Raw genomic sequence first — 25774 nt, forward strand, 5'->3', positions numbered from 1 at the left:
GCAATTTCTATGTTAATTCGTCAATGTGAGGGAGCGAGGAGCGCAGTAAAGACGGAATAGTGCATCGGAAAGGAGAGACTCCTATCCCAAAAGAAAATCCTGTCGTATCCATAGAAACGTTTCTCGATTTGAGAGGAGAAGTTAAAGAACCCATAGTATTTCACAGCGACGCGATTTCTGTGCTTATTCTTCAATAGGAGGGAGCGGGGGGGTATGCAGTAAAGAACTAATAGTGCATGGGAAAGGAGATACTCGTATCCGAAAAGAAAATCCTGTCGTTTCCATTGAAACGTTACTCGATTTAGAAGGAGTAGTCATGGAACACATAGTATTTCATAGCGGCGCAATTTCTATGTTGTTTCGTCAATGTGAAGAAGCGAGGGATGCAGTATAGACGGAATAGTGCATCGGAAAAGAGATACTCGTATCCCAAAAGAAAATCCTGTCGTTTCAATAGAAACGTTACTCGATTTGGAAGGAGATGTCATAGAACCCATAGTATTTCATAGCGACGCAATTTCTGTGTTAATTCGTCAATGTGAGGCAGCGAGGGATGCAGGAAAGAAGGAATAGTGCATCGGAAAGGGGATACTCGTATCCCAAAAGAAATTCCTGTCGTTTCCATAGAAACATTACTCGATTTAGAAGGAGAAGTCATAGAACACATAGTATTTAATAGCCACGCAATTTCTGTGTCAATTCGTCAACGTGAGTGAGCGAGGGATGCAGGAAAGAAGGAATAGTGCAGCGGAAAGGAGATACTCGAATCCCAAAAGAGAATCCTGTCGTTTCCATGGAAACGTTACTCGATTTAGAAGGAGAAGTCATAGAACACATAGTATATCATAGCGACGCAACTAATGTGTTAATTCGTCAATGTGAGGGAGCGAGGAATGCAGTAAAGTCGGAATAGTGCTTCGGGAAGGAGATACTCGTATCCCAAATGAAAATCCTGTCGTTTCCAGAGAAACGATACTCGATTTAGAAGGAGAATCATAGAACCCATAGTATTTCATAGCGACGCAGTTTCTGCGTTAATTTGTCAATGTGAGGGAGCGAGGGATGCACTAAAGAAGGAATAGTGCATCGGAAAGGAAATACTCGTATCCGAAAAGAAAATCCTGTCGTTTCCATTGAAACGTTACTCGATTTAGAAGGAGTAGTCATGGAACACATAGTATTTCATAGCGGCGCAATTTCTATGTTGTTTCGTCAATGTGAAGAAGCGAGGGATGCAGTATAGACGGAATAGTGCATCGGAAAAGAGATACTCGTATCCCAAAAGAAAATCCTGTCGTTTCAATAGAAACGTTACTCGATTTGGAAGGAGATGTCATAGAACCCATAGTATTTCATAGCGACGCAATTTCTGTGCTTATTCGTCAATGTGAGGGAGCGAGGGATGCAGTAAAGACGGAATTGTGCATCGGAAATTAGAAACTCGAAACCTAAAAGAAAATTCTGTCGTTTCAATAGAAACGTTACTCAGTTTGGAAGGAGAAGTCATAGAACCCAAAGTATTTCATAGCCACGCAATTTCTGTGTTAACTCTTGAATTTGAGAGAGCGAGGGATGCAGTAAAGAAGGAATAGTCCATCGGAAAGGAGATACTCGTATCCCAAAAGAAAATCCTATCGTCTCCATAGAAACGTTACTCGATATGGAAGGAGAAGTCATAGAACCCATGGTATTTCATCGCGACGCAATTTCTGTGTTAATTCGTCAATGTGAGGGAGTGAGAGATGCAGCAAAGACGGAATAGTGCTTCGGAAAGGAGATACTCGTATCCCAAAAGAAAATCCTCTCGTTTCCATAGAAACGTTACTCGATTTGAAAAGAGAAGTTATAGAACGCATAGTATTTCACAGCGGCGCAATTTCTGTGCTTATTCTTCAATGTGAGGAAGCGAGGGATGCAGTACAGAACTAATAGTGCATCGGAAAGGAGATACTCGTATCCCAAAACAAAATCCTGTCGTTTCCATAGAAACGTTATTCGATGTAAAAGGAGAACTCATGGAACCCATAGTATTTCATGGCGACGCAATTTCTGTGTTATTTCGTCAATATGAGGGAGCGAGGGATGCAGTAAAGACGGAATAGTGCATCGCAAGGAGGTACTCGTAACCCAAAAGAAAATCCTGTCGTTTCAATAGAAACGTTTCTCGATTTACAAAGAGAAGTCATAGAACCCATAGTATTTCATAGCGACGCAATTTTCGTGTTAAGTCGCCAATGTGAGGGAGCGAGGGATGCAGTACAGAAGGCATAGTGCATCGGAAAGAAGATAGTCGTATCCCAAAAGAAAATCCTGTCCTTTCCATAAAAACGTTACTCGATGTAGAAGGAGAAGTCATGGAACCCAAATTATTTCATAGCGACGCAATTTCTGTGTTAATTCGTTAATATGATTGAGCGAGTGATGCAGTAAAGAAGGAATAGTTCATCGGAAAGGAGATACTCGTATACCAAAAGAAAATCCTGTCGTTTCCATTGAAACGTTACTCGATTTAGATGGATAAGTCATAGAGCCCACAGTATATCATAGCGACGCAATCTCTGTGTTAATTCGTTAATGTGATTGAGCGAGTGATGCAGTACAGAAGGAATAGTGCAACGGAAAGGAGATACTCGTATCCCAAAAGAAAATCCTGTCGTTTCAAAAGAAACGTTACCGATTTAGAAGGAGAAGTCATAGAACCCATAGAATTTCATAGCGACGCAATTTCTGTGTTAATTCGTCAATGTGAGGGAGCGAGGGATGCAGTAAAGAAGGAATAGTGCGTCGGAAAGGATATCCTCGTATACCAAAAGAAATTCCTCACGTTTACATAGAGACGTTACTCGATTTAGAAGGCTGAGCCATAGAACCCAAAGTATTTAATAACGACGCAATCTCTGTGTTACTTCGTCAATGTGAGGGAGCGAGGGATGCAGTATAGAAGGAATTGTGCATCGGAAAGGAGATACTCGTATACCAAAACAAAATCCTTTCGTTTCAATAGAAACGTTACTCGATTTAGAAGGAGAAGTCATAGAACCCATACTATTTCATTGCGACGCAATTTCTGCGTTAATTCGTCAATGTGAGGGAGCGAGAGGTGCAGTAAAGAAGGAATCGTGCATCGGAAATGAGATACTCATATCCCAAAAGAAAATCCTGTCGTTTCCATAGAAACGTTACTCGATTTAGAAGGAGAAGTAATAGAACCCATACTATTTCATAGCGACGCAATTACTGTGTTTATTCGTCAATGTGAGGGAGCGAGGAATGCAGTAATGAACTAATAGTGCATCGGAAAGGAGATACTCGTATCCCAAAAGAAAATCCTGTCGTTTCCATAGAAACATTACTCGATTTAGAAATGGATGTCACAGAACCCATAGTATTTCATAGCGACGCAATTTCTATGTTAATTCGTCAATGTGAGGGAGCGAGGGGCGCAGTAAAGACGGAATAGTGCATCGGAAAGGAGAGACTCCTATCCCAAAAGAAAATCCTGTCGTATCCATAGAAACGTTTCTAGATTTGAGAGGAGAAGTTAAAGAACCCATAGGTTTTCACAGCGACGCGATTTCTGTGCTTATTCTTCAATAGGAGGGAACGGGGGGTATGCAGTAAAGAAGTAATAGTTCATGGGAAAGGAGATACTCGTATCCGAAAAGAGAATCCTGTCATTTCCATTGAAACGTTACTCGATTTAGAAGGAGAAGTCATGGAACACATAGTATTTCATAGCGGCGCAAGTTCTATGTTGTTTCGTCAATGTGAAGAAGCGAGGGATGCAGTATAGACGGAATAGTGCATCGGAAAGAGATACTCGTATCCCAAAAGAAAATCCTGTCGTTTCAATAGAAACGTTACTCTATTTAGAAGGAGATGTCATAGAACCCATAGTATTTCATAGCGACGCAATTTCTGTGTTAATTCGTCAATGTGTGGGAGCGAGGGATGCAGGAAAGAAGGAATAGTGCATCGGAAAGGGGATACTCGTATACCAAAAGAAAATCCTCACGTTTCCATAGAAACGTTACTCGATTTAGAAGGATGAGCCATAGAACCCACAGTATTTAATAACGACGCAATCTCTGTGTTACTTCGTCAATGTGAGGGAGCGAGGGATGCAGTATAGAAGGAATTGTGCATCGGAAAGGAGATACTCGTATACCAAAACAAAATCCTTTGGTTTCAATAGAAACGTTACTCGATTTAGAAGGAGAAGTCATAGAACCCATACTATTTCATAGCGACGCAATTTCTGCGTTAATTCGTCAATGTGAGGGAGCGAGAGATGCAGTAAAGAAGGAATCGTGCATCGGATATGAGATACTCATATCCCAAAAGAAAATCCTGTCGTTTCCATAGAAACGTTACTCGATTTGGAAGGAGAAGTAATAGAACCCATACTATTTCATAGGGACGCAATTACTGTGTTTATTCGTCAATGTGAGGGAGCGAGGAATGCAGTAATGAACTAATAGTGCGTCGGAAAGGAGATAGTCGTATCCCAAAAGATAATCCTCTAGTTTCCACAGAAATATAATTCGATTTAGAAGGAGAATTCATGGAACCCATAGTATTTCGTAGCGACGCGATTTCTGTGTTAATTCGTCAATGTGAGGGAGCGAGGGATGCAGTAAAGACGGAATAGTGCTTCGGAAAGGAGATACTCGTATCCCAAAAGAAAATCCTGTCGTTTCCATAGAAACATTACTCGATTTAGAAATGGATGTCATAGAACCCATAGTATTTCATAGCGACGCAATTTCTATGTTAATTCGTCAATGTGAGGGAGCGAGGGGCGCAGTAAAGACGGAATAGTGCATCGGAAAGGAGAGACTCCTATCCCAAAAGAAAATCCTGTCGTATCCATAGAAACGTTTCTCGATTTGAGAGGAGAAGTTAAAGAACCCATAGTATTTCACAGCGACGCGATTTCTGTGCTTATTCTTCAATAGGAGGGAGCGGGGGGGTATGCAGTAAAGAACTAATAGTGCATGGGAAAGGAGATACTCGTATCCGAAAAGAAAATCCTGTCGTTTCCATTGAAACGTTACTCGATTTAGAAGGAGTAGTCATGGAACACATAGTATTTCATAGCGGCGCAATTTCTATGTTGTTTCGTCAATGTGAAGAAGCGAGGGATGCAGTATAGACGGAATAGTGCATCGGAAAAGAGATACTCGTATCCCAAAAGAAAATCCTGTCGTTTCAATAGAAACGTTACCCGATTTAGAAGGAGAAGTCATAGAACCCATAGAATTTCATAGCGACGCAATTTCTGTGTTAATTCGTCAATGTGAGGGAGCGAGGGATGCAGTAAAGAAGGAATAGTGCGTCGGAAAGGATATCCTCGTATACCAAAAGAAAATCCTCACGTTTCCATAGAGACGTTACTCGATTTAGAAGGGTGAGCCATAGAACCCACAGTATTTAATAACGACGCAATCTCTGTGTTACTTCGTCAATGTGAGGGAGCGAGGGATGCAGTATAGAAGGAATTGTGCATCGGAAAGGAGATACTCGTATACCAAAACAAAATCCTTTCGTTTCAATAGAAACGTTACTCGATTTAGAAGGAGAAGTCATAGAACCCATACTATTTCATTGCGACGCAATTTCTGCGTTAATTCGTCAATGTGAGGGAGCGAGAGGTGCAGTAAAGAAGGAATCGTGCATCGGAAATGAGATACTCATATCCCAAAAGAAAATCCTGTCGTTTCCATAGAAACGTTACTCGATTTAGAAGGAGAAGTAATAGAACCCATACTATTTCATAGCGACGCAATTACTGTGTTTATTCGTCAATGTGAGGGAGCGAGGAATGCAGTAATGAACTAATAGTGCATCGGAAAGGAGATACTCGTATCCCAAAAGAAAATCCTGTCGTTTCCATAGAAACATTACTCGATTTAGAAATGGATGTCACAGAACCCATAGTATTTCATAGCGACGCAATTTCTATGTTAATTCGTCAATGTGAGGGAGCGAGGGGCGCAGTAAAGACGGAATAGTGCATCGGAAAGGAGAGACTCCTATCCCAAAAGAAAATCCTGTCGTATCCATAGAAACGTTTCTAGATTTGAGAGGAGAAGTTAAAGAACCCATAGGTTTTCACAGCGACGCGATTTCTGTGCTTATTCTTCAATAGGAGGGAACGGGGGGTATGCAGTAAAGAAGTAATAGTTCATGGGAAAGGAGATACTCGTATCCGAAAAGAGAATCCTGTCATTTCCATTGAAACGTTACTCGATTTAGAAGGAGAAGTCATGGAACACATAGTATTTCATAGCGGCGCAAGTTCTATGTTGTTTCGTCAATGTGAAGAAGCGAGGGATGCAGTATAGACGGAATAGTGCATCGGAAAGAGATACTCGTATCCCAAAAGAAAATCCTGTCGTTTCAATAGAAACGTTACTCTATTTAGAAGGAGATGTCATAGAACCCATAGTATTTCATAGCGACGCAATTTCTGTGTTAATTCGTCAATGTGTGGGAGCGAGGGATGCAGGAAAGAAGGAATAGTGCATCGGAAAGGGGATACTCGTATACCAAAAGAAAATCCTCACGTTTCCATAGAAACGTTACTCGATTTAGAAGGATGAGCCATAGAACCCACAGTATTTAATAACGACGCAATCTCTGTGTTACTTCGTCAATGTGAGGGAGCGAGGGATGCAGTATAGAAGGAATTGTGCATCGGAAAGGAGATACTCGTATACCAAAACAAAATCCTTTGGTTTCAATAGAAACGTTACTCGATTTAGAAGGAGAAGTCATAGAACCCATACTATTTCATAGCGACGCAATTTCTGCGTTAATTCGTCAATGTGAGGGAGCGAGAGATGCAGTAAAGAAGGAATCGTGCATCGGATATGAGATACTCATATCCCAAAAGAAAATCCTGTCGTTTCCATAGAAACGTTACTCGATTTGGAAGGAGAAGTAATAGAACCCATACTATTTCATAGGGATGCAATTACTGTGTTTATTCGTCAATGTGAGGGAGCGAGGAATGCAGTAATGAACTAATAGTGCGTCGGAAAGGAGATAGTCGTATCCCAAAAGATAATCCTCTAGTTTCCACAGAAATATAATTCGATTTAGAAGGAGAATTCATGGAACCCATAGTATTTCGTAGCGACGCGATTTCTGTGTTAATTCGTCAATGTGAGGGAGCGAGGGATGCAGTAAAGACGGAATAGTGCTTCGGAAAGGAGATACTCGTATCCCAAAAGAAAATCCTGTCGTTTCCATAGAAACATTACTCGATTTAGAAATGGATGTCATAGAACCCATAGTATTTCATAGCGACGCAATTTCTATGTTAATTCGTCAATGTGAGGGAGCGAGGGGCGCAGTAAAGACGGAATAGTGCATCGGAAAGGAGAGACTCCTATCCCAAAAGAAAATCCTGTCGTATCCATAGAAACGTTTCTCGATTTGAGAGGAGAAGTTAAAGAACCCATAGTATTTCACAGCGACGCGATTTCTGTGCTTATTCTTCAATAGGAGGGAGCGGGGGGGTATGCAGTAAAGAACTAATAGTGCATGGGAAAGGAGATACTCGTATCCGAAAAGAAAATCCTGTCGTTTCCATTGAAACGTTACTCGATTTAGAAGGAGTAGTCATGGAACACATAGTATTTCATAGCGGCGCAATTTCTATGTTGTTTCGTCAATGTGAAGAAGCGAGGGATGCAGTATAGACGGAATAGTGCATCGGAAAAGAGATACTCGTATCCCAAAAGAAAATCCTGTCGTTTCAATAGAAACGTTACTCGATTTGGAAGGAGATGTCATAGAACCCATAGTATTTCATAGCGACGCAATTTCTGTGTTAATTCGTCAATGTGAGGCAGCGAGGGATGCAGGAAAGAAGGAATAGTGCATCGGAAAGGGGATACTCGTATCCCAAAAGAAATTCCTGTCGTTTCCATAGAAACATTACTCGATTTAGAAGGAGAAGTCATAGAACACATAGTATTTAATAGCCACGCAATTTCTGTGTCAATTCGTCAACGTGAGTGAGCGAGGGATGCAGGAAAGAAGGAATAGTGCAGCGGAAAGGAGATACTCGAATCCCAAAAGAGAATTCTGTCGTTTCCATGGAAACGTTACTCGATTTAGAAGGAGAAGTCATAGAACACATAGTATATCATAGCGACGCAACTAATGTGTTAATTCGTCAATGTGAGGGAGCGAGGAATGCAGTAAAGTCGGAATAGTGCTTCGGGAAGGAGATACTCGTATCCCAAATGAAAATCCTGTCGTTTCCAGAGAAACGATACTCGATTTAGAAGGAGAATCATAGAACCCATAGTATTTCATAGCGACGCAGTTTCTGCGTTAATTTGTCAATGTGAGGGAGCGAGGGATGCACTAAAGAAGGAATAGTGCATCGGAAAGGAAATACTCGTATCCGAAAAGAAAATCCTGTCGTTTCCATTGAAACGTTACTCGATTTAGAAGGAGTAGTCATGGAACACATAGTATTTCATAGCGGCGCAATTTCTATGTTGTTTCGTCAATGTGAAGAAGCGAGGGATGCAGTATAGACGGAATAGTGCATCGGAAGAGAGATACTCGTATCCCAAAAGAAAATCCTGTCGTTTCAATAGAAACGTTACTCGATTTGGAAGGAGATGTCATAGAACCCATAGTATTTCATAGCGACGCAATTTCTGTGCTTATTCGTCAATGTGAGGGAGCGAGGGATGCAGTAAAGACGGAATTGTGCATCGGAAATTAGAAACTCGAAACCTAAAAGAAAATTCTGTCGTTTCAATAGAAACGTTACTCAGTTTGGAAGGAGAAGTCATAGAACCCAAAGTATTTCATAGCCACGTAATTTCTGTGTTAACTCTTGAATTTGAGAGAGCGAGGGATGCAGTAAAGAAGGAATAGTCCATCGGAAAGGAGATACTCGTATCCCAAAAGAAAATCCTATCGTCTCCATAGAAACGTTACTCGATATGGAAGGAGAAGTCATAGAACCCATGGTATTTCATCGCGACGCAATTTCTGTGTTAATTCGTCAATGTGAGGGAGTGAGAGATGCAGCAAAGACGGAATAGTGCTTCGGAAAGGAGATACTCGTATCCCAAAAGAAAATCCTCTCGTTTCCATAGAAACGTTACTCGATTTGAAAAGAGAAGTTATAGAACGCATAGTATTTCACAGCGGCGCAATTTCTGTGCTTATTCTTCAATGTGAGGAAGCGAGGGATGCAGTACAGAACTAATAGTGCATCGGAAAGGAGATACTCGTATCCCAGAACAAAATCCTGTCGTTTCCATAGAAACGTTATTCGATGTAAAAGGAGAACTCATGGAACCCATAGTATTTCATGGCGACGCAATTTCTGTGTTATTTCGTCAATATGAGGGAGCGAGGGATGCAGTAAAGACGGAATAGTGCACCGCAAGGAGGTACTCGTAACCCAAAAGAAAGTCCTGTCGTTTCAATAGAAACGTTTCTCGATTTACAAAGAGAAGTCATAGAACCCATAGTATTTCATAGCGACGCAATTTTCGTGTTAAGTCGCCAATGTGAGGGAGCGAGGGATGCAGTACAGAAGGCATAGTGCATCGGAAAGAAGATAGTCGTATCCCAAAAGAAAATCCTGTCCTTTCCATAAAAACGTTACTCGATGTAGAAGGAGAAGTCATGGAACCCAAATTATTTCATAGCGACGCAATTTCTGTGTTAATTCGTTAATATGATTGAGCGAGTGATGCAGTAAAGAAGGAATAGTTCATCGGAAAGGAGATACTCGTATACCAAAAGAAAATCCTGTCGTTTCCATTGAAACGTTACTCGATTTAGATGGATAAGTCATAGAGCCCACAGTATATCATAGCGACGCAATCTCTGTGTTAATTCGTTAATGTGATTGAGCGAGTGATGCAGTACAGAAGGAATAGTGCAACGGAAAGGAGATACTCGTATCCCAAAAGAAAATCCTGTCGTTTCAAAAGAAACGTTACCCGATTTAGAAGGAGAAGTCATAGAACCCATAGAATTTCATAGCGACGCAATTTCTGTGTTAATTCGTCAATGTGAGGGAGCGAGGGATGCAGTAAAGAAGGAATAGTGCGTCGGAAAGGATATCCTCGTATACCAAAAGAAAATCCTCACGTTTCCATAGAGACGTTACTCGATTTAGAAGGCTGAGCCATAGAACCCACAGTATTTAATAACGACGCAATCTCTGTGTTACTTCGTCAATGTGAGGGAGCGAGGGATGCAGTATAGAAGGAATTGTGCATCGGAAAGGAGATACTCGTATACCAAAACAAAATCCTTTCGTTTCAATAGAAACGTTACTAGATTTAGAAGGAGAAGTCATAGAACCCATACTATTTCATTGCGACGCAATTTCTGCGTTAATTCGTCAATGTGAGGGAGCGAGAGGTGCAGTAAAGAAGGAATCGTGCATCGGAAATGAGATACTCATATCCCAAAAGAAAATCCTGTCGTTTCCATAGAAACGTTACTCGATTTAGAAGGAGAAGTAATAGAACCCATACTATTTCATAGCGACGCAATTACTGTGTTTATTCGTCAATGTGAGGGAGCGAGGAATGCAGTAATGAACTAATAGTGCATCGGAAAGGAGATACTCGTATCCCAAAAGAAAATCCTGTCGTTTCCATAGAAACATTACTCGATTTAGAAATGGATGTCACAGAACCCATAGTATTTCATAGCGACGCAATTTCTATGTTAATTCGTCAATGTGAGGGAGCGAGGGGCGCAGTAAAGACGGAATAGTGCATCGGAAAGGAGAGACTCCTATCCCAAAAGAAAATCCTGTCGTATCCATAGATACGTTTCTAGATTTGAGAGGAGAAGTTAAAGAACCCATAGGTTTTCACAGCGACGCGATTTCTGTGCTTATTCTTCAATAGGAGGGAACGGGGGGTATGCAGTAAAGAAGTAATAGTTCATGGGAAAGGAGATACTCGTATCCGAAAAGAGAATCCTGTCATTTCCATTGAAACGTTACTCGATTTAGAAGGAGAAGTCATGGAACACATAGTATTTCATAGCGGCGCAAGTTCTATGTTGTTTCGTCAATGTGAAGAAGCGAGGGATGCAGTATAGACGGAATAGTGCATCGGAAAGAGATACTCGTATCCCAAAAGAAAATCCTGTCGTTTCAATAGAAACGTTACTCTATTTAGAAGGAGATGTCATAGAACCCATAGTATTTCATAGCGACGCAATTTCTGTGTTAATTCGTCAATGTGTGGGAGCGAGGGATGCAGGAAAGAAGGAATAGTGCATCGGAAAGGGGATACTCGTATCCCAAAAGAAATTCCTGTCGTTTCCATAGAAACATTACTCGATTTAGAAGGAGAAGTCATAGAACACATAGTATACCATAGCGACGCAATTAATGTGTTAATTCGTCAATGTGAGGGAGCGAGGAATGCAGTAAAGTCGGAATAGTGCTTCGGGAAGGAGATACTCGTATCCCAAATGAAAATCTAGTCGTGTCCGTAGAAACGTTGCTCGATTTTAAATAGAAGTTATAAAGCACATAGTATCTCAAAGTGACAATTTCTACGCTTATTCGTCAATGTGTGGGAGCGAGGGATACAGTAAAGAGCTAATACTGCATCAGAAAAGAGATACTCGTATCCCAAAAGATAATCCTGTCGTTTCCATATAAACGTTACTCGATTTAGAAGGAGAAGTCATGGAAACCATAGTATTTCATAGGGACGAAATTTCTGTGTTATTTCGTCAATGTCAGGGAGCGAGGGATGCACTAAAGACGGAATAGTGCATCGGACAGGAGAGACTCCTATCATAAAAGAAAATCCTGTCGTTTCCATAGAAACTATTCTCGATTTGAAAAGAGAAGATAAAGAACCCATAGTATATCACAGCGACGCGATGTCTGTGCTTATTCTTCAATGGGAGGGAGCGACGGATGCAGTAAAGAACTAATAGTGCATCGGAAAGGAGATACTCGTATCCCAAAAGAAAATCCTGTCGTTTCTATATAAACGTTACTCGATTTAGAAGGAGAAGTCATGGAACCCATAGTATTTCATATGGACGAAATTTCTGTGTTATTTCGTCAATGTGAGGGAGCGAGGGATGCAGTATAGACGGAATAGTGCATCGGAAAAGAGATACTCGTATCCCAAAGGAAAATCACGTCGTTTCAATAAAAACGTTACTCGATTTAGAAGGAGAAGTCATAGAACCCATGGTATTTCATAGCGACGCAATTTCTTTGTTAATTCACCAATGTGAGGGAGCGAGGGATGCAGTAAAGACGGAATAGTGCATCGGAAAGGAGATACTCGTATCCCAAAAGAAAATCCTGTAGTTTCAATAGAAACGTTACTCGATTTAGAAGGAGAAGTCATAGAACCCACAGTATTTCATTGCGACGCAATTTCTGTGATAATGCGTCAATGTGAGGGAGCGAGGGATGCAGTAAAGAAGGCATAGTGCTTCGGAAAGGAGATAGTCGTATCCCAAAAGAAAATCTTGCCGTTTCCATAGAAACGTTACTCGATTTAGAAGGAGGCGTCATGGAACCCATAATATTTCATAGCGACGCAATTGCTGTGTTAATTCGTCAATGTGAGGGAGCGAGGGATGCAGAAAAATGACGGAATAGTGCTTCAGAAATGAGATACTCGTATCCCAAAAGAAAATCCTGTCGTTTCCATAGAAACGTTACTCGATTTAGAAGGAGAATCATAGAACCCATAGTAATTCATAGCGACGCAGTTTCTGCGTTAATTTGTCAATGTGAGGGAGCGAGGGATGCACTAAAGAAGGAATAGTGCATCGGAAAGGAAATACTCGTATCCCAAAATAAAATCCTGTGGTTTCCATAGAAACGTTATTTGATTTAGAAGGAGAAGTTATAGAACCCATAGTATTTCACAGCGACGCAATGTCTGTGCTTATTCGTCAATGTGAGGGAGCGAGGGATGCAGTAAAGACGGAATTGTGCATCGGAAATTAGAAACTCGAATCCCAAAAGAAAATTCTATCGTTGCAATAGAAACGTTACTCAGTTTGGAAGGAGAAGTCATAGAACCCAAAGTATATCATAGCCACGCAATTTCTGTGTTAACTCTTGAATGTGAGAGAGCGAGGGATGCAGTAAAGAAGGAATAGTCCATCGGAATTGAGATACTCGTATCCCAAAAGAAAATCCTATCGTCTCCATAGAAACGTTACTCGATATGGAAGGTGAAGTCATAGAACCCATAGTATTTCATCGCGACGCAATTTCTGTGTTAATTCGTCAATGTGAGGGAGTGAGAGATGCAGTAAAGAAGGAATAGTGCATCGGAAAGAAGATAGTCGTATCCCAAAAGAAAATCCTGTCGTTTCAAAAGAAGCGTTACTCGATTTAGATGGATAAGTCATAGAGCCCACAGTATATCATAGCGACGCAATCTCTGTGTTAATTCGATAATGTGATTGAGCGAGTGATGCAGTAAAGAAGGAATAGTGCAACGGAAAGGAGGTACTCGTATCCCAAGAGAAAATCCTGTCGTTTCAAAAGAAACGTTACTCCATTTAGAAGGAGAAGTCATTGAACACATAGTATTTCATAGCGACGCAATTTCTGTGTTAATTCACCAATGTGAGGAAGCGAGGGATGCAGTACAGAAGGAATAGTGCATCGGAAAGGCGATAGTGGTACCCCAAAATATAATCCTCTCGTTTCCATAGAAATATTACTCGATTTAGAAGGACAATTCATGGAAACCATAGTATTTCGTAGCGACGCAATTTCTGTGTTAATTCGTCAATTTGAGGGAGCGAGGGATGCAGTAAAGACGGAATAGTGCATCGGAAAGGAGAGACTCCTATCCCAAAAGAAAATTTTGTCGTTTCAATAGAAACGTTACTCGGTTTACAAGGAGAAGTCATAGAACCCATAGAATTTCATAGCCACGCAATTTCTGTGTTAATTCGTGAATGTGAGGGAGGGAAGGATGCAGTAAAGGAGGAATAGTGCATCGGAAAGGAGATACTCGTATTCCAAAAGAAAATTCTGTCGTTTCCATAGAAACGTTACTCGATATAGAAGGAGAAGTCATAGAATCAATAGTATTTCATCGCGACGCAATTTCTTTGTTAATTAGTCAATGTGAGGGAGCGAGAGATGCATCAAAGACGGAATAGTGCTTCGGAAAGGAGATACTCGTATCCCAAAAGAAAACCCTGTCGTTTCCTTAGAAAAGTTACTCGATTTAGAAGGGGATGTCATAGAACCCATAGTATTTCATAGCGACGCAATTTCTGTGTTAATTCGTCAATGTGAGGGAGCGAGATGCGCAGTAAAGACGGAATAGTGCATCGGAAAGGAGAGTCTCCTATCCCAAAAGGAAATCCACTCGCTTCCACAGAAACGTTTCTCGAATTGAAAGGAGAAGTTAAAGAACCCATAGTATTTCACAGCGACGCGATTTCTTTGCTTATTCTTCAATGGGAGGGAGCGAGGGATGCAGTGAAGAACTAATAGTGCATCGGAAAGGAGATACTCGTATCCCAAAAGAAAATCCTGTCGTTTCCATAGAAATGTTACTCGATTTAGAAGGAGATGTCATGGAACCCATAGTATTGCATAGCGACGCAATTTCTCTATTATTTCGTCAATGTGAGGCAGCGAGGGATGCAGTAAGGACGCAACAGTGCATCGGAAAGGAGATACTCGTATCCCAAAAGAAAATCCTGTCGTTTCAATTGAAACGTTACTCGATTTAGAAGGAGAAGTCATAGAACACAAAGTACTTCATAGCGACGCAATTTCTGTGTTAATTCGCCAATGTGAGGAAGCGAGGGATGCAGTACAGAAGGAATAGTGCATCGGAAAGGCGATAGTCGTATCCCAAAAGAAAATCCCGTCGTTTCCATAGAAACGTTACTCGATTTAGAAGGAGGAGTCATTGAACACATAGTATTCCATAGCGATGCAATTTCTGTGATAATTCGTCAATGTGAGGGAGCCAGGGAGGCAGTAAAGAAGGAATAGTGCATCGGAAAGGAGAAACTCGTACACCAAAACAAAATCCTTTCGTTTCAATAGAAACGTTACTCGATTTAGAAGGAGAAGTCATAGAACCTATAGTATTTCATAGCGTCGCAATTTCGGCGTTAATTCGTCAATGTGAGGGAGCGAGAGATGCAGTAAAGAAGGAGTCGTGCATCGGAAATGAGATACTCATATCCCAAAAGAAAGTCCTGTCGTTTCCATAGAAAAGTTACTCGATTTAGAAGGAGAAGTAACAGAACCCATGCTATTTCATAGCGACGTAATTTCTGTGTTCATTCGTCAATGTGAGGGTGCGAGGGATGCAGTAAAGAAGGAATAGTCCATCGGAAAGGAGATACTCGTATCCCAAAAGAAAATCCTGTCGTTTCCATAGAAACGTTACTCGATTTAGGAGGAGAAGTCATAGAACCTATAGTATTTCATAGCGACGCAATTTCCGCGTTAATTCGTCAATGTGAGGGAGCGAGGGATGCAGTAAAGAAGGAATAGTGCATCGGAAAGGAGATACACGTATCCCAAAAGAAAATCCTGTCGTTTCCATAAAAACGTTACTCGATTTGAAAGGACAATTTATAGAACACATAGTATTTCACAGCGCGAAATTTCTGTGCTTATTCATCAATGTGAGGAAGCGAGGGATGCAGTAAAGAACTAATAGTGCATCGGAAAGGAGATACTCGCATCCCAAAAGATAATCCTGTCGTTTCCATAGAAACGTTACTCGATGTAAAAGTAGAAGTCATGGAACCCATAGTATTTCATAGCGACTCAATTTCTGTGTTAATTCGTCAATGTGAGGGAGCGAGGGATGCAGTAAAGAAGGAATTGTGCAACGGAAAGGAGATACTCGTACCTCAAAAGAAAATCCTGTCGTTTCCATTGAAACGTTACTCGATTAAGAAGGAGAAGTCATTGAACACATAGTATTTCATAGCGACGCAATTTCTGTGTTAATTCGTCAATGTGAGGGAGCGAGGGGCGCAGTAAAGACGGAATTGTGCATCGGAAAGGAGAGACTCCAATCCCAAAAGAAAATCCTGTCGTTTCCATAGATACGTATCTCGATTTGAAAGGAGAAGTTAAAGAACCCATAGTATTTCACAGCGACGCGATTTCTGTGCTTATTCTTCAATGGGAGGGAGCGAGGTGTGCATTAAAGAATTAGTAGTGCATCGGAAAGGAGATACTCGTATCCCAAAAGGATATCCTGTCGTTTCCATTGAATCGTTACTCGATTTAGACGGAGGTGTTCTAGAACCAATAGTTTTTCATAGCGACGCAATTTCTGTGTTAATTAGTCAATGTGAAGGAGCGAGGGATGCAGTAGAGAAGGAATAGTGCATCGGAAAGGAGATAGTCGTATCCCAAAATAAAATCCTGTCGTTTCCATAGAAACGTTACTTGATTTAGAAGGAGGCGTCATGGAACATATAATATTTCATAGCGACGCAATTGCTGTGTTAAATCGTCAATGTGAGGGAGCGAGGGATGCAGAAAAAAGACGGAATAGTGCTTCAGAAAGGTGATACTCGTATCACAAAAGAAAATGCTGTCGTTTCCATAGAAACGTTACTCGATTTAGAAGGAGAATCATAGAACACATACTATTTCATAGCGACGCAGTTTCTGCGTTGATTTGTCAATGTGAGGGAGCGAGGGATGCACTAAAGAAGGAATAGTGCATCGGAAAGGAGATACTCGTATCCCAAAAGAAAATCCTGTCGTTTCCATAGAAACGTTATTTGATTTAGAAGGATAAGTTATAGAAACCATAGTATTTCACAGCGACGCAATGTCTGTGCTTATTCGTCAATGTGAGGGAGCGAGGGATGCAGTAAAAAACTAATAGTGCATCGGAAAGGAGATTCTCGTAACCCAAAAGAAAATGCTGTCGTTTCAATCGAAACGTTACTCGATTTAGAAGGAGAAGACATAGAACCCATAGAATTTCCTAGCGACGCAATTTCTGTGTTAATTCGTCAATGTGAGGCAGCGAGGGATGCAGTAAAGAAGGAGTAGGGCGTCGAAAAGGAGATACACGTATCCCAAAAGAAAATTCCTTCGTTTCCGTAGAAACGTTACTCGATTTAGAAGGAGAAGTATTTGAACCCATAGTTTTTCATAGCCACACAATTTCTGTGTTAATTCGACAATGCGAGGGAGCGAGGGATGCAGTAAAGAAGGAATAGTGCAGCGGAAAGGAGATACTCGTATCCCAAAAGAAAATCCTGTCGTTTCCATAGAATAGTTTCTCGATTTAGAAGGAGAAGTCATAGAACCCATAGTATTTCATCGCGACGCAATTTCTGTGTTAATTCGTCAATGTGAGGGAGCGAGGGATGCAGTAAAGACGGTATAGTGCATCGAAAGGAGATACTCGTATCCCAAAAGAAAATCCTGTCGTTTCCATAGAAACGTTACTCGATTTGAAAGGAGAAGTTATAGAAACCTTAGTATTTCACAGCGGCGCAATTTCTGAGCTTATCCTTCAGTGTGAGGAAGCGAGGGATGCAGTAAAGAACTAATAGTGCATCGGAATGGAGATACTCGTATACCAAAAGAAAATCCTGTCGTTCCATAGAAACGTTACTCGATTTAGAAGGATAAGTCATAGAGCCCACAGTATATCATAGCGACGCAATCTCTGTGTTAATTCGTCAATGTGAGGGAGCGAGGGATGCAGTAAAGAAGGAGTAGTGCATCGGAAAGGAGATACTCGTATACCAAAAGAAAATCCTCTCGTTTCCATAGAAACGTTACTCGATATAGAAGGAGAAGTCATAGAGCATACAGTATATCATAGCGACGCAAGCTCTGTGTTAATTCGTCAATGTGAGGGAGCGAGGGATGCAGTAAAGAAGGAATAGTGCATCGGAAAGGAGATACTCGTATCCCAAAAGAAAATCCTGTCGATTCCATAGTAACGTTATTTGACTTAGAAGGATAAGTTATAGAAACCATAGTATTTCACAGCGACGCAATGTCTGTGCTTATTCGTCAATGTGAGGGAGCGAGGGATGCAGTAAAAAACTAATAGTGCATCGGAAAGGAGATTCTCGTAACCCAAAAGAAAATCCTGTCGTTTCCCTAGAAACGTTATTCGATTTAGAAGGAGAGGTCATAGAACCCATAGTATTTCATAGCGACGCAATTTCTGCGGTAATTCGTCAATGTGAGGGAGCGAGGGATGCAGTAAAGACGGAATTGTGCATCGGAAATTAGAAACTCGTATCCAAAAAGAAAATCCTGTCGTTTCCATAGAAACGTTACTCGATTTAGAAGGAGAAGTCATAGAACCCATAGTATTTCATAGCGACGCAATTTCTGCGGTAATTCGGCAATGTGAGGTAGCGAGGGATGCAGTAAAGGAGGAATAGTGCATCGGAAAGGAGATTCTCGTAACCCAAAAGGAAATCCTGTCGTTTCCCTAGAGACGTTACTCGATTTAGAAGGAGAGGTCATAGAACCCATAGTATTTCATAGCGACGCAATTTCTGTGTTAATTCGTTAATGTGATTGAGCGAGTGATGCAGTAAAGAAGGAATAGTTCATTAGAAAGGAGATACTCGTATACCAAAAGAAAATCCTGTCGTTTCCATAGAAACGTTACTCGATTTAGAAGGAGAAGTCATGGAACCCATAGTATTTCGTAGCGACGCAATTTCTGCGTTATTTCGTCAATGTGAGGGAGCGAGCGATGCAGTAAAGAAGGAATAGTGCATCGGAAATAAGATAGTCGTATCCCAAAAGAAAATCCTGTCGTTTCAATCGAAACGTTACTCGATTTAGAAGGAGAAGACATAGAACCCATAGAATTTCCTAGCGACGCAATTTCTGTGTTAATTCGTCAATGTGAGGCAGCGAGGGATGCAGTAAAGAAGGAGTAGGGCGTCGAAAAGGAGATACACGCATCCCAAAAGAAAATTCCTTCGTTTCCGTAGAAACGTTACTCGATTTAGAAGGAGAAGTCATGGAACCCATAGTTTTTCATAGCCACGCAATTTCTGTGTTAATTCGTCAATGCGAGGGAGCGAGGGATGCAGTAAAGAAGGAATAGTGCAGCGGAAAGGAGATACTCGTATCCCAAAAGAAAATTCTGTCGTTTCCATAGAATCGTTTCTCGATTTAGAAGGAGAAGTCATAGAACCCATAGTATTTCATCGTGACGCAATTTCTGTGTCAATTCGTCAATGTGAGGGAGCGAGAGATGCAGTAAAGACGGTATAGTGCATCGAAAGGAGATACTCGTATCCCAAAAGAAAATCCTGTCGTTTCCATAGAAACGTTACTCGATTTGAAAGGAGAAGTTATAGAAACCTTAGTATTTCACAGCGGCGCAATTTCTGAGCTTATTCTTCAGTGTGAGGAAGCGAGGGATGCAGTAAAGAACTAATAGTTGATCGGAATGGAGATACTCGTATACCAAAAGAAAATCCTGTCGTTTCCATAGAAACGTTACTCGATTTAGAAGGATAAGTCATAGAGCCCACAGTATATCATAGCGACGCAATCTCTGTGTTAATTCGTCAATGTGAGGGAGCGAGGGATGCAGTAAAGAAGGAATAGTGCATCGGAAAGGAGATACTCGTATACCAAAAGAAAATCTTCTCGTTTCCATAGAAACGTTACTCGATATAGAAGGAGAAGTCATAGAGCATACAGTATATCATAGCGACGCAAGCTCTGTGTTAATTCGTCAATGTGAGGGAGCGAGGGATGCAGTAAAGAAGGAACAGTGCATCGGAAAGGAGTGTAACGGAACTGAAATGATGGTGGGCTGACAGTAATTTGGAGCCCGCGCGTCGGAAACGGGCGCGCTGGTGTGAGACTGCCAGGGAGTGCACCCTGATGCCATCTATTGGCGAAAATGGGAATTAGCGCTGTCTCAGACAATGCACAGAGCTCTCGGAGTCAAATGTATTCTTTTTCTTGGTAATTATAAGCTATTACTGTATGATTTAATGTTATAAAGCGCTAGTAGTAAATTATTATGACTGGTATGAACTCCAGGGTAATAAATATAAATATTCTTAAATACTAAATGATTTCGGTAAAAAGGTGGTAGGGGAACGCCCCCACTCTTGGTGATACGAGCATAGCTAGAGGTAGCTGGAGACACAGGGACTGAACAATGGAATGGCCTGGGGAGTGTTGACGTGAGCGGACGTGCATAACTGTGCTCACGCAAAAGTGACTGTGCAACAGCGAAAAGGAGAATATCGTCGCCGTTTGTGGAGTGGAACGCGACGAATGGTTGTCGAAGCCGTCTCTATGCCACTGGGGCTGATTGTAAGAGTTCCTGCGCCCAGATTTTATGGCGGACGCGCAGTAGCTTATACGAGTGCTACAGCTCGTAGTTCCAGCCGCCATTAAGGGCACGAGGCGTGAAGAGGAAGAGCTGCGTTAGCCACCTGCATCCCACCACCAGCACCGACACGTCTACCCAAGGCAAGACTGCTTGAAATTGTTAAGTCGAACTTTCTGTACATGTAAAAGGAGAATACCAGTTTTATTTTGTGCAAGTGCAGAGGACAGAATATAGTAATGAGCAAAATTACGACGCATGTTGTTCATTGTAAAGTGTAGTAACCTGAAACATAGTGTAGTGAAATCAGACTGAGGCCACCATCGCCTCTTCCATTTACAATTCTTTTGGGTGTAGAATACTTTAGCGTATAAGAACCAGAAAAGAGCAATGGGCACACCAGAATGAGTCGCCTATTTATAGTTACTTAAATATTTCTGAGTAACCTTTCAAGTAAAGTCACTTAACTAAATCTATAGCAATTGTCCAAAGAGTAATATCCCAAAATCATTAAATAAGTTGAAGGGTAGAAGTTTGTTAACCTAAGTTGCTTAAATTGCCTTGGTGGTAACTACCAAGCCAACTCACAGAAATTGAGAGAGTATTTGCTTTGTAGAATCACCTAGAATGATCAGAAATAGTAATATTCAGAATTAAGTTTAAAATTCAACTCAAGCCGTTTCACTTTGAAACGAGCCAAAAAATTGATTTATTCTTTTGCTCCTTCAGAGCTGGCGACCGTAGTTATAAGTATTTTCAGGAGGATTCGACGGTAAGTCTGCTGCTCTCGTCGTGCTGATAGGATTATCTACTGCTGCTAGCAGTGGTGATTGGATACATAAGCTCACTACCAAGTTAAGTGGCTCAGGTAGGCAGTGTTACCGTGTGAACTGTAGGGCACTGTAGGCCGTGGATCGAACCCGTTCAATCATCACAGCTCTTTGAGAAATAGTCCGGTTAGGAGTGTACTAATCCAATAGATAAATACTGGCGAGTAACGGTCAAAAATGTATACGCAAGTGAATTTAGCAAGGTCCATGTAGCACCTAGTTAATGTGGTGTAATGGCGAGGGTAGGAGTAGAGTAAAAGTGAGCTGAGCTTGTGGCAGCTGTGCTGTCTTCAAAGATTAATAACGCCAGAATTCACTACTAACTCTTACCATTAGGGCTGAGCTATTTACAGTTAAAATACGTAGCAGTAAGCGCAAAGGCGTGACAGCTACAAGTCCGTATTGGCTTTATACATACGGAAGTAGGAAGCGGGTCATTCTGTCAGTGGAGGGGTTAAAACATCGGAGTCACTTGAGAACATACCCCATTTACTGATGGAAAGATTCGGCGGTTCGGTCGCAGGAGATACTCGTATACCAAAAGAAAATCCCGTCGTTTCCATATAAACGTTACTCGATTTAGAAGGAGGAGTCATAGAACACATAGTATTCCATAGCGTCACAATTTCTGTGTTAATTCGTCAATGTGAGGGGGCCAGGGATGCAGTAAAGAAATAATACTGCATGGGAAAGGAGAAATTCGTATCCCAAAAGAAAATCCTGTCTTTTCCATAGAAACTTGACTCGATTTAGAAGGAGAAGTCATAGTACCCATAGTATTTCATAACGACGCAATTTCTGTGTTATTTCGTCAATGTGAGGGAGCGAGGGAAGCAGTATAGCAGGAATAGTGCATTGGAAAGGAGATACTCGAATACCAAAAGAAAGTCCTGTCGTTTCCATAGAAACGTTACACGATTTAGAAGGAGAAGTCATAGAACCCATAGTATTTCATAGCGACGAAATGTCTGTGTTAATTCGTCAATGTGAGCGAGCGAGGAACACAGTAAAGAAGGAATTGTGCATTGGAAAGGAGATACTCGTATCCAAAAAGAAAATCCTGTTTTTTCCATAGACGTGTTCCTCGACTTGGAAGGGGATGTCATAGAACCAATAGTATTTCATAGCGACGCAATTTCTGTGATAATTTGTCAATTTGAGGGAGCGAGGGATGCAGTAAAGAAGGAATATTGCATCGGACGGGAGATATTCGTATCCCAAAATGAAATCCTGTCGTTTCCATAGAAACGTTACTCGATTTAGAAGGAGCAGTTATAGAACCAATAGTATATCGTTGCGACGCAATTTCTATGCTTATTCGTCAATGTGATGGAGCGAGGGATGCAGTAAAGAAGGAATAGTGCATCGGGAAGGAAATACTCGTATCCCAAAAGAAAATCCTGTCGTTTCCATAGAAAAGTTACTCAATTTAGTAGGATAAGTCACAGAACCCATAGTATTTCATAGCGACGCAATTTCTGTGTTAATTCGTCAATGTGAGGGAGCGAGAGATGCAGTAAAGAAGGAATAGTGCATCGGAAATAAGATAGTCGTATCCCAAAAGAAAATCCTGTCGTTTCAATCGAAACGTTACTCGATTTAGAAGGAGAAGACATAGAACCCATAGAATTTCCTAGCGACGCAATTTCTGTGTTAATTCGTCAATGTGAGGCAGCGAGGGATGCAGTAAAGAAGGAGTAGGGCGTCGAAAAGGAGATACACGTATCCCAAAAGAAAATTCCTTCGTATCCGTAGAAACGTTACTCGATTTAGAAGGAGAAGTATTGGAACCCATAGTTTTTCATAGCCACGCAATTTCTGTGTTAATTCGTCAATGCGAGGGAGCGAGGGATGCAGTAAAGAAGGAATAGTGCAGCGGAAAGGAGATACTCGTATCCCAAAAGAAAATCCTGTCGTTTCCATAGAATCGTTTCTCGATTTAGAGGGAGAAGTCATAGAACCCATAGTATTTCATCGCGACGCAATTTCTGTGTTAATTCGTCAATGTGAGGGAGCGAGAGATGCAGTAAAGACGGTATAGTGCATCGGAAGGAGATACTCGTATCCCAAAAGAAAATCCTGTCGTTTCCATAGAAACGTTACTCGATTTGAAAGGAGAAGTTATAGAAACCTTAGTATTTCACAGCGGTGCAATTTCTGAGCTTTTCCTTCAGTGCGAGGAAGCGAGGGATGCAGTAAAGAACTAATAGTGCATCGGAATGGAGATACTCGTATACCAAAAGAAAATCCTGTCGTTTCCATAGAAACGTTACTCGATTTAGAAGGATATGTCATAGAGCCCACAGTATATCATAGCGACGCAATCTCTGTGTTAATTCGTCAATGTGAGGGAGCGAGGGATGCAGTAAAGAAGGAATAGTGCATCGGAAAGGAGATACTCGTATACCAAAAGAAAATCCTCTCGTTTCCATAGAAACGTTACTCGATATAGAAGGAGAAGTCATAGAGCATACAGTATATCATAGCGACGCAAGCTCTGTGTTAATTCGTCAATGTGAGGGAGCGAGGGATGCAGTAAAGAAGGAATAGTGCATCGGAAAGGAGATACTCGTATACCAAAAGAAAATCCTGTCGTTTCCATATAAACGTTACTCGGTTTAGAAGGAGGAGTCATAGAACACATAGTATTCCATAGCGTCACAATTTCTGTGTTAATTCGTCAATGTGAGGGGGCCAGGGATGCAGTAAAGAAGTAATAGTGCATGGGAAAGGAGAAATTCGTATCCCAAAAGAAAATCCTGTCTTTTCCATAGAAACTTGACTCGATTTAGAAGGAGAAGTCATAGTACCCATAGTATTTCATAGCGACGCAATTTCTGTGTTATTTCGTCAATGTGAGGGAGCGAGGGAAGCAGTATAGCAGGAATAGTGCATTGGAAAGGAGATACTCGAATACCAAAAGAAAGTCCTGTCGTTTCCATAGAAACGTTACACGAATTAGAAGGAGAAGTCATAGAACCCATAGTATTTCATTGCGACGAAATTTCTGTGTTAATTCGTCACAGTGAGCGAGCGAGGAACACAGTAAAGAAGGAATTGTGCATTGGAAAGGAGATACTCGTTTCCAAAAAGAAAATCCTGTTTTTTCCATAGAAGTGTTCCTCGACTTGGAAGGGGATGTCATAGAACCAATAGTATTTCATAGCGACGCAATTTCTGTGTTAATTTGTCAATTTGAGGGAGCGAGGGATGCAGTAAAGACGGAATATTGCATCGGAAGGGAGATATTCGTATCCCAAAAGGAAATCCTGTCGTTTCCATAGAAACGTTACTCGATTTAGAAGGAGCAGTTATAGAACCAATAGTATTTCGTAGCGACGCAATTTCTGTGCTTATTCGTCAATGTGATGGAGCGAGGGATGCAGTAAAAACGGAATAGTGCATCGGAAAGGAGATACTCGTATCCCAAAGGAAAATCATGTCGTTTCAATAGAATCGTTACTCGATTTAGAAGAAGAAGTCATAGAACCCATAGCTTTTTATAGCTACGCAATTTCTGTGTTAATTCGTCAATGTGAGGGAGCGAGAGATGCAGTAAAGAAGGATTAGTGCATCGGAAAGGAGATACTCGCATCAAAAAGAAAATCCTGTCGTTTCAGTAGAAACGTTACTCGATTTAGAAGGAGAAGTCATAGAACCCATAGTATTTCATAGCGACGCAATTTCTGTGTTAATTCGCCAATGTGAGGGAGCGTGGGATGCAGTGCAGATGGAATAGTGCATCGGAAGGGAAATACTCGTATTACAAAAGAACATCCTGTCGTTTCCATAGAAAAGTTACTCGATTTAGAAGGAGAAGTCATTGAACCCATAGAATTCCATAGCAACGCAATTTCTGTGTTAATTCGCCAATGTGAGGGAGCGAGGGATGCAGTACAGAAGGAATAGTGCATCGGAAAGGAGATACTCGTATCCCAAAAGAAAATCCTAATGTTTCCATAGAAACGTTAATCGATTTATAAGGATATGTCATAGAACCGATAGTATTTCATAGCGACGCAATTTCTGTGTTAATTTGCCATTTTGAGGGAGCGAGGGATGCAGTAAAGAAGGAATTGTACATCGGAAAGGAGATACTCGTATCGCAAAAGAAAATCCTGATGTTACCATAGAAACGTTACTGGATTAAGATGGAGAAGTCATAGAACCCTTAGTATATCGTGGCGACGCCATTTCTGTGTTAATTCGTCAATGTGGTGGAGCGAGGGATGCAGTAAAGAAGGAATAGGGCATCGGAAAGGAGGTACGCGTATCCCAAAAGGAAATACCGTCGTTTCCATAGAAACGTTACTCGAATTAGAAGGAGAAGCCATAGAACCCATAGTATTTCATAGCGACGCATTTTCTGCGTTATATTGTTAATGTGAGCGTGCGAGGGATGCAGTAAAAAAGGAATAGTGCATCGGAAAGGAGATAGTCGTATCCCAAAAGAAAATCCTGTCGTTTCCATAGAAACGTTACTCGATTTAGAAGGAGAAGTCATTGAACCCATAGAATTCCATAGCAACGCAATTTCTGTGTTAATTCGCCAATGTGAGGGAGCGAGGGATGCAGTACAGAAGGAATAGTGCA

This window comes from Schistocerca americana, unplaced genomic scaffold (assembly GCF_021461395.2).
Source record: "Schistocerca americana isolate TAMUIC-IGC-003095 unplaced genomic scaffold, iqSchAmer2.1 HiC_scaffold_23, whole genome shotgun sequence".
Taxonomy (NCBI): Eukaryota; Metazoa; Arthropoda; class Insecta; order Orthoptera; family Acrididae; genus Schistocerca; species Schistocerca americana.